Here is a 16,195-nt window from a genome sequence, read left to right as displayed (position 1 = left end):
CCCTTTCCCTTCCCTTCCCTCACCCCCCTTCCCTTCCCTTCCCTTCTTTTCCCTTCCCTTCCCGGGCTGAGGAGACGACTCTGCCGGCGTCTAGAGTTTGGCTCCTGCCCCTCTGCTCGGAGGGCGGAGCGGCCCGAGGGTCCCCCGGGTGGTCCTGACACCCCGGGGCTTGCCCTGTGGGGAGGAGGCGGGTGAGAGCGATGGAGATTCCGGGGAATGTCGGGTCACCTGCGTCTGTGCGCAGGAGCTTGGGATCCTCCCGGGAGCCTGCAGGGCCGAGGGGAGTCTGGGGAGGTTCCTGGCGCGCGGCAGAGCCCTCTGCAGCCCCGTGGTCCCCGCCCCTGCCCTGCACCCGCCGAGGTCGCGCCCCCGGCCCGCGCCTCCGTCCTCCACGTGGCCTCCTGAAAAAGCAAAAGCGCGCGTCTGAGCCGCCAGCTTCCTCTCTTCTCCGTCACATTTTCCCGAAGAGCGCGGCCCCTGCTGCCGCCTCCGCGCCGCCCTCCGTCGTCTGCACCGGCGGCCACTTCCCCGAAACCACTCAGTCCGAAAGTCATTTTGTTTCCAGACACTCTCTCCCCGGGAAGGAAGCGGCCCCGGCCTGGGGTCCAGCCCACAGCCTCGCGCCGTGGTTCCCGGGCCTCTCCGGGCTCCTCCTCCTTTGCTGGGCCTTCCTCCTCTCCCGGACCTTTCCCAGGCCTGCGCTGCGCTGCCTGCGGGCTGGCTCGGGAGTCCTCCGGGAACGCCCCCTCTGACTTCTGACCCGTCCTGTCCTGCTCTCTGGGTGCCTGGGGTCCCCTCACAGCGCACCCAAGACTGGCCTCCTCCTCCTCCTCTCCCCCACCCCGCGGCTGCCCTCCCTCATTTCCCGCCGGTGCGTTTCCCTCATCCTGTCATCTACACTTGTCCCGAAATGTGTCCGCCTGTCGTCCCCTCTCCTTTGTGACTGATTCCTACAGGCCTTGAACATCTCAGTCCAGGGTGCAAGAGGCTTCTTAGCTGGGAATCCCCTCCAGCCCCCTGCAGCTGCCCATGCGGCAGGCCACCTCCAGATGAGGGTCCTTCTACCCCGCCCCTCCCTCTCGCCCTGCCCCCACCCCCCAGCCCCCTTCTCCCGCCCTGCCCCCCCACTCTCCCACTCTCCTGCCCCGCCCAGGCAGAGCTCAGCACCCCTGCCAGGATCTGAAGGCCCTCAGTCACACAGCCTCATTCTCAAAGCAATTTCCAGTCCTGCCCCTTCTTCCCTCCTGCCCCTGGTTAGACCCTCTCACCTCTACCCTCTGGTGCTTGGCTCGGGTGTGGTTTCCTTGGGAACGCTTTGTTCACCTCCATGGCAGCACTAGGGCCCTTTCCTGGCTTCCCCCTCCGTGTGCCCTCAGGCACCAGCTGCAGCTCTCTGCTGACCTCACAGCCCCTTCAGTCCTGGACAGCAGCGGGAAGCTTGTTCCCCTTCTCCCTGGATCCCCGGGACTGGGCACCCTATACGCGCTGGATAAAGCGGTTCCCACCCGCAGACCTCCCAGAACGCTTCTCGGGCGTGCTTGAGAGTGCAGTTCCGGTGCCCTCTCTCCTGGACCGTTCTGTTTTTCCGGCCTGTCTGCGCTCCTGCCCGGCGTATTGATGGATCCATGTGCCACACAGTTTAGCACTTTATTCTCTGCTGTTAGCCTCCCGTGGTATCCTGGGTGCGACATACACTTTTCCATGAGGACACAAACTTAGGGCCAGAGAGCTGCCTAAATCACAGCATATAGGTGGGCAAGGCGCAGGCTGGAGCTCAAGTGTACCTGACTCCCAAGGCTGTTTTTAGATGCTAGGATTTGCCGTGTGTCCGGGAAGGCATATTTTTCAGTCCGGGGAGTGTGTGTTACACATCTTCCGTGTCTTCTCAGCCCTGGCCCAGGTGTGCAGGACTTCCTGGTGGCTTGGGTGGTTGGTTGGTTGCTTGGGACTCTGGTGGTCTCCAGGAAAGGACTTTGTAACAGACGGATGGTTCATGATAGGACCCCTGATCCAGGGGGGCTGTGGCATCAGCCGCAGGAGGCCTTGGAAACGGGCCGTTTTTTTCTGTCTTGCCTTAAGAGTTGTGAATAGAGGGAACCTTGTGAGGGCCCCGGGATCATTTCTGCCCCTTTTAAAATGCCTTGTTTTTGGTAAACAAGACTAAACCCCCTCACCCCAAATAGGAAAAACTTCAGCTGTCTTTAGGAGATGGCCTTCCCCATTCTCTTCTCTCTGCAGGTCACTGTCATATGAAAATTAGCTCCTGCTGTGAAGTGCGGTTGCCATGGTGACCAGTAGGGAGGCCCGAATCTCTTGCTTCTGGGTCTCTGGCACTGTAAGCTTTGAGAGGGCTTTTTCCAGCTTTGTCATCTAAAAAAATAAAATACTCCTTTTCATTCTTCTTTTGCATCAACATTGAGAAACATTTTTCTCCAGGCAGTGGGTTTTGGGTACTTTTGGTGCCCCAGCAGGTTGTCAGCAGGCTGCTGGCACACCGTTAATATTGACACCAGCACGGTGACCCTGGCTGAGGTCCTGTTTTGAGTGACATCCAGTGCCCCGTGCATAAAAGGACAGTAGCTGTGACCAGCGTGCATCTCTGATGCCTGGAGAGGCTGAGGGACGGGAGTGATCTGGTGTGGAGCGGAGGGCTCTGCTCCGGCTGGAGGTGGAAATTTTGCTTGTTCTCAGTTGCTGTCTCCTTTCCTTTCCTTTTTTTTTTTTTTTTTTTGAGATGGAGTTTTGCTCCAGTTGCACAGACTGGGAGCACAGGCTGGGGGAGCACAGGCTGGGATTACAGGTGCCTGCGACCACGCCCAGCTAATTTTGTATTTTTAGTACAGACGAGGTTTCTCCATTTTGGTCAGGCTGGTCTCGAACTCCCGACCTCAGGTGATCTACCTGCCTCAGCCTCCCAAAGTGTTGGGATTACAGGTGTGAGCCACTGTACCCGACCCTGCTATCTCCTTTTCTTTGAGGACCTTGATCACAGATATCTGGGCAGGGGCCACCCAGAGCAGGGTACCTACTGCAGGGGTGTTGAGAAAGACAGGGTACCTCCAGCAGGAATCACTGCCATTCACACTGATGAGAGCTCACCTTGTGCAGACACTGTTCCCTTGTTTAAACCTCAGCCAAATAGAGTACTGTTATTATTCCTAGTTTACAGGTAAGGAAGCTGATGCACAGAGAGATTGTTTGTCCAAAGACACACAACAAGTAGGGGACTTTAGTTCTAGAAAGTCTCACTCCTTTGGCCAATAGTCTTCTTTTTAATTTTTTAAATTATTTTTTTTCCATTTTTTAAATACTCGGACTTTAAGGAGATGGCCAATACTCCTTACATGGTGCTCTGTAGACAGTGGAAGGATCACATTTAAAGAGTGAAAGGGTAGGCCTGGCATAGTGGCTCACACCTGTAATCCCAGCCCTCTGGGAGGCCAAGGTGGGTGGATCACGAGGTCAGGAGTTCAAGACCAGCCTGGCCAAGATGGTGAAACCCTGTCTCTACTAAAAATACAAAAATTAACTGGACGTGGTGGGCACCTGTAATCCCAGCTACTTGGGAGGCTGAGGCAGAGAATTGCTTGAACCCAGGAAGTGGAGGTTGCAGTGAGCTGAGATCATGCCACTATGCTCCATCCTGGGCAACAGAGTGAGACTCCATCTCAAAAAAAAAAAAAGTGAAAGGGTATATAGGAGAGGTGGGGCACTTGGCTTTCCCAAGACTTGAAGCTGAAAGCAGTAGTTTTCAGTGAGGCATATTTTAGGATGGATTGCAGTGAAAAGGCATACACTGGAACGTTCATAGCAGCACTATTTGTGATGGCCATAAAACCCCGCTGGAAGCCTCCGGTGTTTATCAGCAGTAGAAGGGACACACAAATTGGGGTGAAGAGAGACAATAGAGCGTTGCACTGTGGTGAAAAGGAACCATCTGTGCCCACACAGCACGGCGAGGATGAATCACACAGACACAATGTTCAGCAAAAGGAATGAGCCATAAAGGAGGCTGTCCTGCCTGATTCCACGTCTGGAAAGTGCAGCAAGGGCAGAATGCATCACAGGTGCTGGAAGCCAGGGGTGTGGCTTCCCAGAGGCATGAGGGAGGCTCCTGGGAGGCTGATACTGCCTGGTTTCTTTATCTGGGCATCTGTCACAGGGCTGCGTTCCCTCCATCACATTAACCTGTTCCGTGTGTGTGCTCCTTGGTGTGGGTGTAGACAATGCAATTGAGAGGAACGGGAAGAAAGGCTGTAGTGCTCCTAAACCCAGCATGTGAATACAGACACATGTTCCCTGCTCAGAGAGGCCACACCTGTGACTTCACTCTACCTGCAGCCCTGCAGCCCTGCAGCCCTGGGTTTCTTTGTTTTGGTTTTTTTTTTTTTTTGAGACAGTTTCATCTTGTTGCCAGGCTGGAGTGCAGTGGCAAAATCTCGGCTCACTGCAACCTCCACTTCTTGGGTTTAAGCAGTTCTCCTGCCTCAGCCTCCTGAGTAGCTGGGATTATAGGCATGCGCCACCACGCCTGGCTAATTTTGTATTTTTAGTAGAGATGGGGTTTTTCCATGTTGATCAGGCTGGTCTCGAACTCCCGACCTCAGGTGATCTGCCTGCCTCAGCCTCCAAAGTGCTGGGATTATAGGCGTGAGCCACTGTGCCTGGCCTGCAGCCCTGGGTTTCTTGTGACAGGTGGGAGGTGACATGAGGGTGAGCACCCTGGCTCCCACGGGGTTGGCTCTAGGAACGAGGGAGCTGAGCCTGGGCCGGCTCAGGTTTCTTCTTGCCTCCCTCCACCTGGCTGGGTCTGGGGAGAGCTCTCTTAGCTAGAAGGTGGCTGCTTGGGTTGGGCGAGCCCCTGGAGTGGCCCTTTTCTTGCTGTTGGGATGCTGGGGGTTATAGGTGCAGTGGTATCACCCCAGCTGGCTGTGGGGAGTCCCGCTGGCCTGCAGGACCTGCAGAACACAGGTGGAGCTGCAGCCCTGGCGCAGACATCCTCACCCACCTGATAGCAGCAAGCTGCCTGCAAAACACTGACATTTTGAGGCCTGTGCCAGCCTGTAAAGTCAGCAATGTTCACGGGAGGGCAGTGCCTCCATTCACACACCAGTTACATGCTACTAAAAATACCAGAGCACCTTACGTAAGACCGCAGTTACATCGTTAGCGCCACGTGCGAAAGCACTTATCTTACCATGGGCACTTAATCATTTGCATGTTGGATACTGACAATCGGTCCTGTCTCCATCACCCAGCTGTGCTCATGCCTAAATTTACATGCTGGTGCATTTTCATCTTTGGGTCTGGCCCATCCAAGCCGTTGAGTGACACCAGGGTTTAGTCTTCTTTTGCTTAGCCCCTTCTCACTCACGGATGGTGTATCCCCTGACTCACTCACAGAGGGGCAGCATCTCAGAGTTAGGAGGCCTGCCTTCCTCATCTAAGAGTCCCCGCCATGAGTAGCTGGATGGGTGACCATTTGGCCTGTATGTCAAGGCCGCCGGCGATGGGGGGCCACAGCCCGTCTCAGGGTTGGGTGATGGTTTTCACAGTAAGGAAGAACCATGGAACCACGTGGAGGCCTGGAGCATCCCAGGGAGGCTGAAACTGACAAGGAGACATGTCATAGAGATGGGATCTGTAAAACTCTGGGATCCCAGGCCTGGAAAGAAACATCGTGGTAGATGCAGTCTGGTAGGACCTGTTCTGATAAATGCAGCTGCCCTGTGACATGGTGACTCAGTGATTGCGCTTCTCAGGACCTGCTCTAAAGAAACCGTGAGTGATTCAGTGATTCCACTTCTCAGGACCTGCCCTAAAGAAATGCTGGCATCTGTGCACAGGTGACAACTTCTGGGACAGCCTTTGTGACAGTTTGTGATGGTGAAAAATCGTATACAGTCTGAATGTTGTTGGTGAGAAAACTACATAAGCTTGTATTTTCATACCTTCGACTGCTGTGCAACTTTGGAAAAGAATTAGATCTTTATATAAGAACACGAATGTCAAGGTGGGCGGATCACCTGAGATCAGGAATTGGAGACCAGCCTGGGCAACATAGTGAAACCCTGTCTCTACTAAAAACGTCAAAATTAGCTGGGGGTGGCAGCACCCATATGCATGTAGTTCTAGCTAATAGGGAGGCTGAGGCAGGAGAATCATCTGAATCTGTGAGGTGGAGGTTGCAGTGAGCCAGGATTGCGCCACTGCATTCCAGCCTAGGTGACAGAGCTATACTCTGTCTGAAAAAAAAAAAAATTTAAAAAAAAATTAATGTCTAGTCTCAACCCCCTCCTGAGTGGAGAATTCCTCCCTCCATCGGTCCCTGAGTCCTAGGTGGATGGAGACAGAAAGCTTCACTGCATAATGCTTTGCATTTAGGGGCAGCCCAGGAGGTGGAAATTCTTCCCTTTTTTGAGCTGAAATCTGCCTCTGTTGTCCCTTTGGAGACATCTCATCAGGATCTGCTCTAAAGAAACTGTGACGTAGTGATTCAGTGATTCACCTTCTCTTCCACAGGCAGAGTTTCATGGTTTAAATTCCCTCTCATGCCGCCTCCTCCGGGCACCTCCAGGGCTTCCCGCCATCTCTAGGGTAATAAGGCCCATGTACTCCCAGGCCTGCAGTGCCAGGCTCCTGCTTATGCTCTGCCAGGCTCACCAGCCATACCCCCAAAGTCTCTGCAGAACCAGACTGTCCGCCTGGATGTTGCTTGACCTTGACATAACAGTTCTTGAAAAAAAATGTCAGCTGGGCAAGGTGGCTCACACCTGTAATCCCAGCACTTTGGGAGGCTGAGGCGGGCAGATCACCTGAGGTCAGGAGTTTGAGACCATCCTGGCCAACATGGCAAAATCCTGTCTCTACTAAAAATAAAAATATTAGCCGAGCAGGGTGGCGCAGGCCTGTAATCCCAGTTACTCAGGAGGCTGAGGCAGGAGGATTGCTTGAACCCAGGAGGCAGAGGTTGCAGTGAGCCAAAATGGTACCACTGCACTCCAGCCTGGGTGACAGAGTGAGACTCCATCTCAAAAAAAAAAAAAAGTATTTTTTAAAATTATAAATATAATTCATGTCATTGTGGAAAATTTAGAAAATACAGAAAGCACAAAGAAGAATATAAAAATTTGTGATTCTCAACCTCCAGAGATAACCAGTGTTTACCGTTTAAAAATGCAGATGATACCATAGACATGATTGGATAACCTGCATTTATTTCCCTATATTGACTGACATACGTAGTGAACATTTTCCCTCCTTTTGGCATTTTTCTTTTTTAAGATCTTGTTGCATACAAAATATTATTTTTAAACACAGAGAAGTTTTAAATGTTTATGTGGTATTACAGACTGAACGTTTGTGTTCCCCCAGCATTCCTGGGCTGTAGTGCTCACCCCTAGTGTAGCTGTGTGTGGTGTCAGGAAGTAATTAAGATTAAATGAGGTCAGAAAGGTGGGGCCCTGACCCATCAGATTCAGATTTGTGTCCCTATAAACAGATGCTGGAGAGCATAGGCCCCTCCCCCTCCCTTCTCTCCCCACCCCCATTCTCTTTCTCAACCTCTCTGTCAATCCCTTTTTCAAATTAAAACAAAAATTTTTATAGCGGAGATGGAGTTTTGTCATGTTGATGAGGCTGGCCTCCTCCTCCTGGACTCGGGCACGCCTCCCACCTCAGCCTGCCAAAGTGCTGGGATTATAGGCATGAGCCACTGCTCCCTGCCTCTGTCTCCCTTTCTCAGCCTCCCACTCTCTTTCTCAACCTCTGTCTCTCTCTTTCTCTTTTTTTCTCTTTCTCAGTCTCTCTGTCTCTCTCTCTCTCTGTCTCTCTCTCTCTCCCTCTCTCCCTCTCTCCCTCCCTCTCTCCCTCTCCCTCTCCCTCTCTTTCTTCCCCCCAACTCTCTCTGTCTTCCTCTCCCTGGGCCTGGTGCCCAAAGGAAAGGCCATGTCCACAGCCAAGCAGAGAGCCCTCACCAGAACCAGAGCCAGCTGGCACCTTGATCTTGGAATCTGCAGCCTCTAGGACTGTGAAGAAGGAATGCCAGTTGTCGAAGCCACCCTGTCTGTGGTGTTTTATGGCAGCCTGAGCTTACCAGTGCATTTGATGAGGTCCATCACTCTTTTCATTTTATGATTTTTCAAAAACCCTCTGTTTTTGGGTTTGAAAGTCTTTCTCACCCCAAGGTCAGATAAATAAATATTCAGCTCTGTTAAGGTTCTTTTTTGGTTCTAGCCTTTCCATTCAGCTTTCTCTTTGACTTTCAAATGCTAATTCAATCAATATTTATTTTGTTTTATGATGGAAGGGAAGACCTTCATTTCTTTCTTTCCAAGTTGTTGACCTGTTCTTTCAGTTCACTTTCTTTGCCCACAAACTGTATTTTAAACTGAAATTTAATTTATTTTTGGAAGATACATTATAATCATGTCACTTAAGGGGCCGGATGCAGTGGCTCATGTCTGACATGCCAGCACTTTGGGAGGCCGAGGTGGGTGAATCACTTGAGGTCAGGAGTTCAAGACCAGCCTGGCCAACATGGTGAAACCCTGTCTCTACTAAAAATATAAAAGTTAGCTGGGTGTGAGTGGGGCACACCTGTAATCTCAGCTACTCTGGAGGCTGACGCAGGAGAATCGCTTGAGACTGGGAGGTGGAGGTTTCACTGAGCTGAGATTGCACCACTGCACTCCACCCTGGGCGACAGAGCTAGACTCTGCATAAAAAAAATTACGTCATTTACAATTCTAAAGGTACGAAGAGGCAAATGGAAAGAGTCTTTCTCCTTTATCTCTCAGCCTTTCGGGTCCAGGAACTGGTGTTTCTAGATTTGGGTATCCTTCCCTCTTTCCCTAACTGACTTGAAATATTAGCCCATTTGCACACTGCAGTTTTCTTTACCCATTTTTCCCTTATTAGATTATACCGATTCATGGGAGATCGCCGTATGTTCACGTACTGGCCCTAATCTGACACCTATTAAGCTGCAAATACTTCTCTCAGTTTGTGGCTTGCTTTCTAACTATCTTAATGCATCTTTTGAACAAAACAGTCAAATACTTCAGTAAGCTTACCATGAACTAAAGTTTAGTAACCGTTGATGATATTTTTCTTTCTTACCTGTTTGTCTGATGAGCTCAGTTAAATGTGCAGGCTCGTGAAACCCAGGCTCCTGTCAACATAGAGAACATGACCATCCCAGAGCACTCTCCCACCCCCATTCCTGTCACTTCCTGTCCCACCCCCTGCAGGCAGCCACTCTTTGGAATTTTTTCACCAGACGGTAATTTTTTTTTTTTTTTTTTTTTGAGATGGAGCTTTGCTCTTGTTGCTCAGGCTGGAGTGCTGTGTCATGATCTTGGCTCACTGGAACCTCCACCTCCTGGGTTCAAGCAGTTCTTCTACCTCAGCCTCCCGAGTAGTTGGGATTACAGGTGTGTGTCACCACGCCTGGCGAACTTTTGTATTTTTGGTAGAGACGGGGTTTCACCATGTTGGTCAGGCTGGTCTTGAACTCCTAACCTCAGGTGATCAGCTGGCTTCAGTCTCCCAAAGTGCTGGGATTACAGGTGTGAGCCACCATGCCTGGACACCATAGGGTAATTTTGCCTGTACTGGAACTTCACGTAAGTGGGATCATGCGACGTGTTCTTTTGTCAAAGGCTCCTTCACTACTCTCGTTTGGCATCGTGTTGTCGAGATTTGTCCCTGTTGTTTGGGTCCGTAGTTGCTTCCTTTTCATTGGTCAGTAATATTCCTTGGTGTGAATACGTATGACTTGCTTACCTATTCACCTGGTGATGGACCCCCGGGCTGTTTTCGTTTTTGGCAGTTATCAGTGGAGTGGCCATGAGTATTCTTGTTGACATATGTTTTCATTCCCTTCATATACTTTATTTCTCTTACATATTTTACTTCTTTTAAGAGTGAAATTGCTGGGTCATGGGCTAGGTGAACATGTTTTCTTAAAATATTGAAGTATAGTGCTGCGCATGGTGGCTTATGCCTATAATTCCAGCATTTTGGGAGGCCGAGGTGGGCAGATTTATTGAGCCTGGGAGTTTGAGGCCAGCCTGGGCAACATGACAAAAACCCATCTCTACAAAAAATAGAAAAATTGGCCAGGTGTGGTGGCATGTACAGGTAGTCCCAGCTACTTGGAAGGCTAAGGTGGGAGGTTCAGGCTGCAGTGAGCCTTGTACCACTGCACTTTCAGCTTGGGTGACAGAGCAAGACTCTGTCTCAAAAAAAAAAAAAAAAGCGTAGCATCTGTTCAGAAAACTGTACACATCAGAAGTATACTGTTTAATGCAGCTCACATCGGAAGTGCACTGTGTGTTTAATGCGGGACACGTCGGAAGTGCCCCGTGTGTTTTAATGCGGCACACGTCGGAAGTGCCCCGTGTGTTTTAATGCGGCACACGTCGGAAGTGCCCCGTGTGTTTTAATGCGGCACACGTCGGAAGTGCCCCATGTGTTTTGTGCGGCACACGTCGGAAGTGCACCGTGTGTTTAATGCGGCACACGTTGGAAGAATTCTGCGTTTTTACAAAGTGGACACACCCCAGGTAGTTATCTCCCAGCTCAAGGGGTGGGATCTCAGCCCACGCGGGCCTGCTGTGCGGGGCTATCCACCCTGGCATCTGAAACTTTCTAGAGTGAAGCAAGGGGAGGAAGGATTTTGGAGCCACTTGTTCCCGTCGTGAAGGTGGGTGAGATTGAAGACCTGTACTGTTACAGCCAGCAGGACGCCTGCTTTCTTCCTCACTGGGGTCTTCACCCCTCTGGTTCTGAGCTACTAGGTAGCCCTCCAGCAAATTCCTCTCCACTTAACTCACACAGACTTGATTTCTGTTGTTTACAACCAAAGAACCCCGATGGACACAGTGTGCCCAGCCAACTATGAGAACCAAATTTATCAGAGTGTATCCCTCATATTGCTAAAACTTAGGGAGTAAATGACCTTTCACCAGCCCCGAGTTTGTGCATGACCCGGTTTGGACGGTTGGATTCCTGAACTCTCAAACAGGCATTCACCATAGATCTCACTTTAAAGTTTGTAACAAACTACTTTGAACATTTGGGAGTTATGTAGTGTTATTTTTTTTCTGCCTAACTTTAAATTTAGTTCCCAGCTTTGAAACAATTTTCTTTCGGTCCCCAGTGGGAAGTTAATGGAGCGCACTGGCTTAATTTAGAAGGTGAAATGTAGGCATGAGTGTTATTTTCTGGACTTAATTTTTGGAAAGCAGGTTCATTCCTCTTGCTACTTGATGTGGCGTGTGAGGCGTTAGGTGACGGTGTTGGTGCGGAGATAAGAATACGAGGGTTGGAGCCAGTGTTTTTTACGCCATCCCTTGGGGACCGCTTGCTTTAAGAAGGCCCAACACCTAAACTGTTCTGCTCTAAGTGGGGCCTCATTTAAAAGCAAAAAAGGAAATGAATTCTCCTCTGGTTTCTTTTTTTAATGCCATCCGATCGCACAGATTAGTGATAAGAAATGGCCCAATTTCACCTGGTCTCTGAACGGTCACAGGGCGTGCCCTATTAATGTCAGGGTCTGGGGAAGTATTTGATCAAGGAGAAGGTGCCATGGGTGAGGCTCGCCAAAAAAGGTCAGAGATGAATGTGAAATTGTCTCTAACCCCAGATGGTAAAGATCAGCCCAGCTGGGTCTGGAAGTGGCCACTCAGTTGCCTGTATCTTCTGTGTTCCTCCCCACCTCCACGGCCTGCTCCAAGAGCTGACTCCTGCAGCGACCTTTCTCTACTGCCCCATCTAATCCTGCGGGGGGCTTTTCTCATTTGCAGAAGCCACTTCTCAGGGTCTAGTGACTCCCACCTCTATGTGAAGACCCTTCTCACACCATCCAGGCTTGTTATGACCTTACACTTCCGAGGTGACCTGAGCAGAAACAAGACATGGTTCTTTACTAGGAAGTCTCTTAGCCCATTCAGACTGCTATGCCAAAATAGCATCATCTCGGTGGGTTATAAACCACAGACATTCATTTCTTATGGTTTTGGAAGCTGGGAATTTCAAGATCAAGGTGTGGGCAGATTCTGTGTCTGCCGAGGGCCCATTTTCCGGTTCCTTGATGGCGCATTCTTCCTGTGTCCTCATGTGGCAGGAGGACCAACAGGCTTCCTTACATGCCTGTTTTATTTATTATTATTATTATTTTTGGCAAGAGACTGGAGTTTTATTATTGCTTAAATCAGTCTCCCCGAGCCTTTGGGGAGCAGAGTTTTTAAGGATAACTTGGTGGGTGGGGGGAGCCAGTGAGCCAGGAGTGCTGATTGCTCTGGGATGAAGTCAACAGGGAGTCAGAGCTGTCTTTTTTCGCTCAGTCAGTTCCTGGGTGGGGACCACAATCTCAGATGAGCTGGTTGATCTGGGGGTGCCAGCTGATCCGTGAAGTGCAGGGTCTGCAAAACATCTCAGTTTGTACAGATCTTAGGAGCAGTTTAGGGAGGGTCAGACTATTGTGGCCTCCAGCTGTGTGACTCCCAAAGCATCACTTCCAGTCTTGTGGCTAATGCTCGTCCTACCAAGGCCGTCTAGTCCCCAGGCAGGGAGGTCTGCCGTGGGAAAGGGCCGTTACTGTCTTTGTTTAAACCGTAAATTATAAATGATAAACTAAGTTTCTCTCAAAAATCAGCCCACGCCCAGGAATGACCAACGACAGCTTAGAGGTGAGGAGCAAGACGGAGTCAGTGAAGTTAGTGCTTTCATGGTTCTAGTCATAATTTTGCGAAGGTGATTTCAGTATAGCACCTTAGTGTTAGGGTTTAGAAAAGCCCCTTTTACAAGAACACTGACCCATTTATGAGGGCCTTGCCCCTAGGATCTAACCACCTCCCAGAGGCCCCACCTCTAATGCCTTGGGGGTGTTAGGGTTTCAGTACTGGAGTTTTTGGGGCATTGCAAGCATTCGGACCACAGCGGTCTGTCTCGGATGCTGCTGAGCAGGCGACGCCTTGAGTGTTGTGCTCAGTGATATGGCGGCTCTGCCAGGCTCATTTCTGCATGCTGAGGGTCCCACGAGGACACTGCACAGAAGGAGCTTTTGTGGCATTTGTTGGCAGCTTTCTGACGAATGCATGAGGCATCTTGTTTTGATGTGATTGGTTTATTGCAGTGCTCTTTAACCAGGTGGAAGACCAGTGCCTCCATGAGGGGCACCTCTTCTGACTTGGCACAGAAGCACCATGTGGGCTGGGCTGGCCTCAGACTCCCCACAAACCCCTCTTCAGGTGTCAGTGTCAGATGGTGAGGGTGAAAAGGCTCTATATCGAATCACAGTTTCCTTATGGAATTGAAAATTTCCATCAAGGTCACGCTCCAAGGTCAGAGCAGAAGGGACAGCCTGAGGGGACAGCCAGGACTCCACCGTGGGATGACCTCGCTTGGTGTCCAGGACACAGGCTCGCTAGCAGCCGGGTAGGTGAAGTTTGCACTGTGGGTTCGTAGCTTTGGGGACGTTCGCTCTGGAATGTTCTCAGTGGCAAGCTCTGCTTGCAGAGCTGGACGTAGACTCTGGAGTGTTGGTGCTGGGCTCTAGGGCAGTGTGGGGAGGAGCTGGAAGCAGAGGCTGGGGAGGGCTAGGGTGGCAAGAGAAATGTGCCAGGGGTGCGAGTTTGGTGGCGGGTAGGATGGCACGGCATGTCCCTGCAGGTTGGCAGGTGGGAATTCAGCCATGCCACCTGCACAGGGCTCTCTGGGAGGTAGCAGTGTCCTGACGTGCAGGCAAGGCCAGTGATGGGTGGTCAGGACAGGAGTTTTTTTTTTTTTTTTTTTTTTAGGCAGGGTCTTCTCATTCTGGTGCCCAGGCTGGAGTGCAGTGGTGTAATCATACCTCACCACAGTCTTGACCTCCTTGGCCCAAGCGACTCCCCTGCCGCAGCCTTCTGGCTGGCCACTTTTTCTTTCTGAGAGAGGGTCTCTCTTTGGTGCTCAGGCTAGAGTGCAGTGGCACAGTCACAGCTCATGAAGCCTCAACCTCCCAGGCTCAAGCGACTCTCCTGCCCTAGCCTTCTGGCTGGCCACTTTTTCTTTCTGAGAGAGGGTCTCTCTTTGGTGCTCAGGCTAGAGTGCAGTGGCACAGTCACAGCTCATGAAGCCTCAACCTCCCAGGCTCAAGCGATCCTCCTGCCTCAGCCTGTCAGGTAGTAGAGGCCACAGGCATGTGCCACCATACTCAGCTAATTTTTAATGTTTTTGTAGAGACAGAGTCTCACTATGTTGTCCAGGCTGGTCTCAAACCTCCACCACGCCCTGTCCAGGACAAGAGACCATTTAGAAGTGTTGGGAATGAAGCCTCAGCAAGGAAAAGGGTCTGTCTGTAGCTGACCCAGAGCCAGAGGCCTGGTGCTCAGGGTGTGGGGTGTGTAGGTGACTCCAGCATAAGCCAAGCAGAAGCTCGATGCTTGGAGGTTAAGGGCTCCAAGGCTCTGGGTTCAGACTTGCTGGATTTTCATCCTGGCACCACTCCTTCCTTATGCTGTGGCCTTCGGAAGTTGCTTTGCCTTTGTGGGCCTCAGTTTTCCCATCTGTAAAGTGGGAGTAATAGTAGTGTCTGCCACATTGTTGGTGAGGATTAAATGAGAAGTCATGTGCAAAGCAGTCAGAATGTTCCTTGGCCGTGGATGGTGGTTATGACTGTCGTTAGGACTGAGGACTCCACAGCTTGGCCTGAGGATGCCCTTTTGGACTTGGAGCTGCCTGTGAAGGGAGCTCCCGTTCGGCCTTGAGCTGCTGCTGCTTTTGTCCCTAGCCCCCGTGTTTGCCTTGTTTCTGTGGCTGCTGGAAGTCCTGAAGTCAGATGCGTTGCTCCGTTTAATCACCTGATTTCTGGTGACATCGTCTCTTCCTGCTCTCTGCATGGCCTCTCTTTGATCCTTAAGTTGTTTATTCTTTAATGTGTTTAGCCCTTAAGCTGCCTCAAGCCCTCCTTGAAACAGACAGTTACACATCTTGAATGAATGAATAAGACTTTAGGTCATACACTGACTCAGAGTTACAGTGTAAGCAAGGAAGCTCTGCCTGCCCTTGCCCCTGTCTTCACCTGTCCTCTGAGTCTGAGGTGTCATTGAGGCATAAAGAAGGGTCAGCTCCTGGGACAGGTGAGGGTGCACCCCCTCCTCAGCCCCACAACGGAGGAAGAACTGTAGGTTTTCGGCTGTGCAGATGAACTCAGGTCTAGTGGTGGAATTGGTGAGGGGGAAGGTGGAGAAGGACAAAGCCCGACTCAGCAAGCACCTACTGTGTGCCTGGTACTGTACTTGGTGCTTAGTACCCCCTGGGCTACTCTGCAGCCGGCACCGGAGATGAATCATGGGACTGTAGGATTCTGGGAAGTTTATTTTTTAAGTGTGGAGGAGGCAGGTGGATCTGCCCACAGAATTAATCTGGACACAGTGTGGGCCACATGAACGACCACATGTAAGACCTTCCCCAGGACTCAGTCCCAGCCTCAGACTCACAAAGGCATATGTCTTAGTCGTCAATTGCCACCATATTGTGGTGTAACAAACCACCCCAAACCCACTGGCATATGGCAGTGAGCATTTACTTCTCTCCCTGGTACCTGGGAGTTGGGTGAGGTTGGCTGGTCTAGGCTGCCCTCAGTAGGATGTGGGTGGCCTCAAGCTTCAAGTTGGGCTTAGGTCTGTTCTATGTGTTCCGATCCCACATGGACCAGTGGCCACCCAAGGCCAGCCTTGTCTCATGGTGATAGGCAGGTGTGCAAGAGAGCCGGCTCGATGGTACTCACACATTTCAAGCCTTTCCTCACGCCATGTTCCCTCACAGCCCATTAGCTATCCCCAGTCACACGGCCAAGCTAAGTCACAGGGCAGGGACGCACGCTGCCCACTTGCAGGGAGTGGCAGGGGTGGCTGTTTAATACTGTTATGGGGAGTGAGAAGCTGAGACTAGTCATGTAGCCTGCTTCAGGATGCGTTTCCTTCATTCACTCCGTAGGTATTTATTGAGAGTTTCCAGGGTGCCTGTGTTAGGATGAGTTTCATTCGTAACTCTGTAAATATTTATTGAGAGTTTACAGGGTGCCTACGTTAGGATGAGATTCATTCATTCACTCTGTAAATATTTTTGAGAGTTTCCAGGGCGCCTACGTTAGGATGAGTTTCATTCATTCACTCTGTAAATATTTTTGAGAGTTTCCAGGGCACCT

The 16,195-nt window shown here is 50.9% G+C and overlaps 1 protein-coding gene across 1 annotated transcript in view; it reads left to right on the top strand.

Annotated features, from left to right (window-relative positions):
- The window catches only part of RPH3AL (rabphilin 3A like (without C2 domains)), a 177,391-nt gene that overhangs the window by 660 nt on the left and 160,536 nt on the right, over positions 1-16,195 (top strand). The window lies entirely within an intron of this gene.

This window comes from Cebus imitator, unplaced genomic scaffold (genome assembly GCF_001604975.1).
Source record: "Cebus imitator isolate Cc_AM_T3 unplaced genomic scaffold, Cebus_imitator-1.0 Scaffold441, whole genome shotgun sequence".
NCBI classification, from domain to species: domain Eukaryota; kingdom Metazoa; phylum Chordata; class Mammalia; order Primates; family Cebidae; genus Cebus; species Cebus imitator.
The sequence above is the reverse complement of the archived record's forward strand: the minus strand, read 5'-3'. Positions and strand labels throughout refer to the sequence as shown.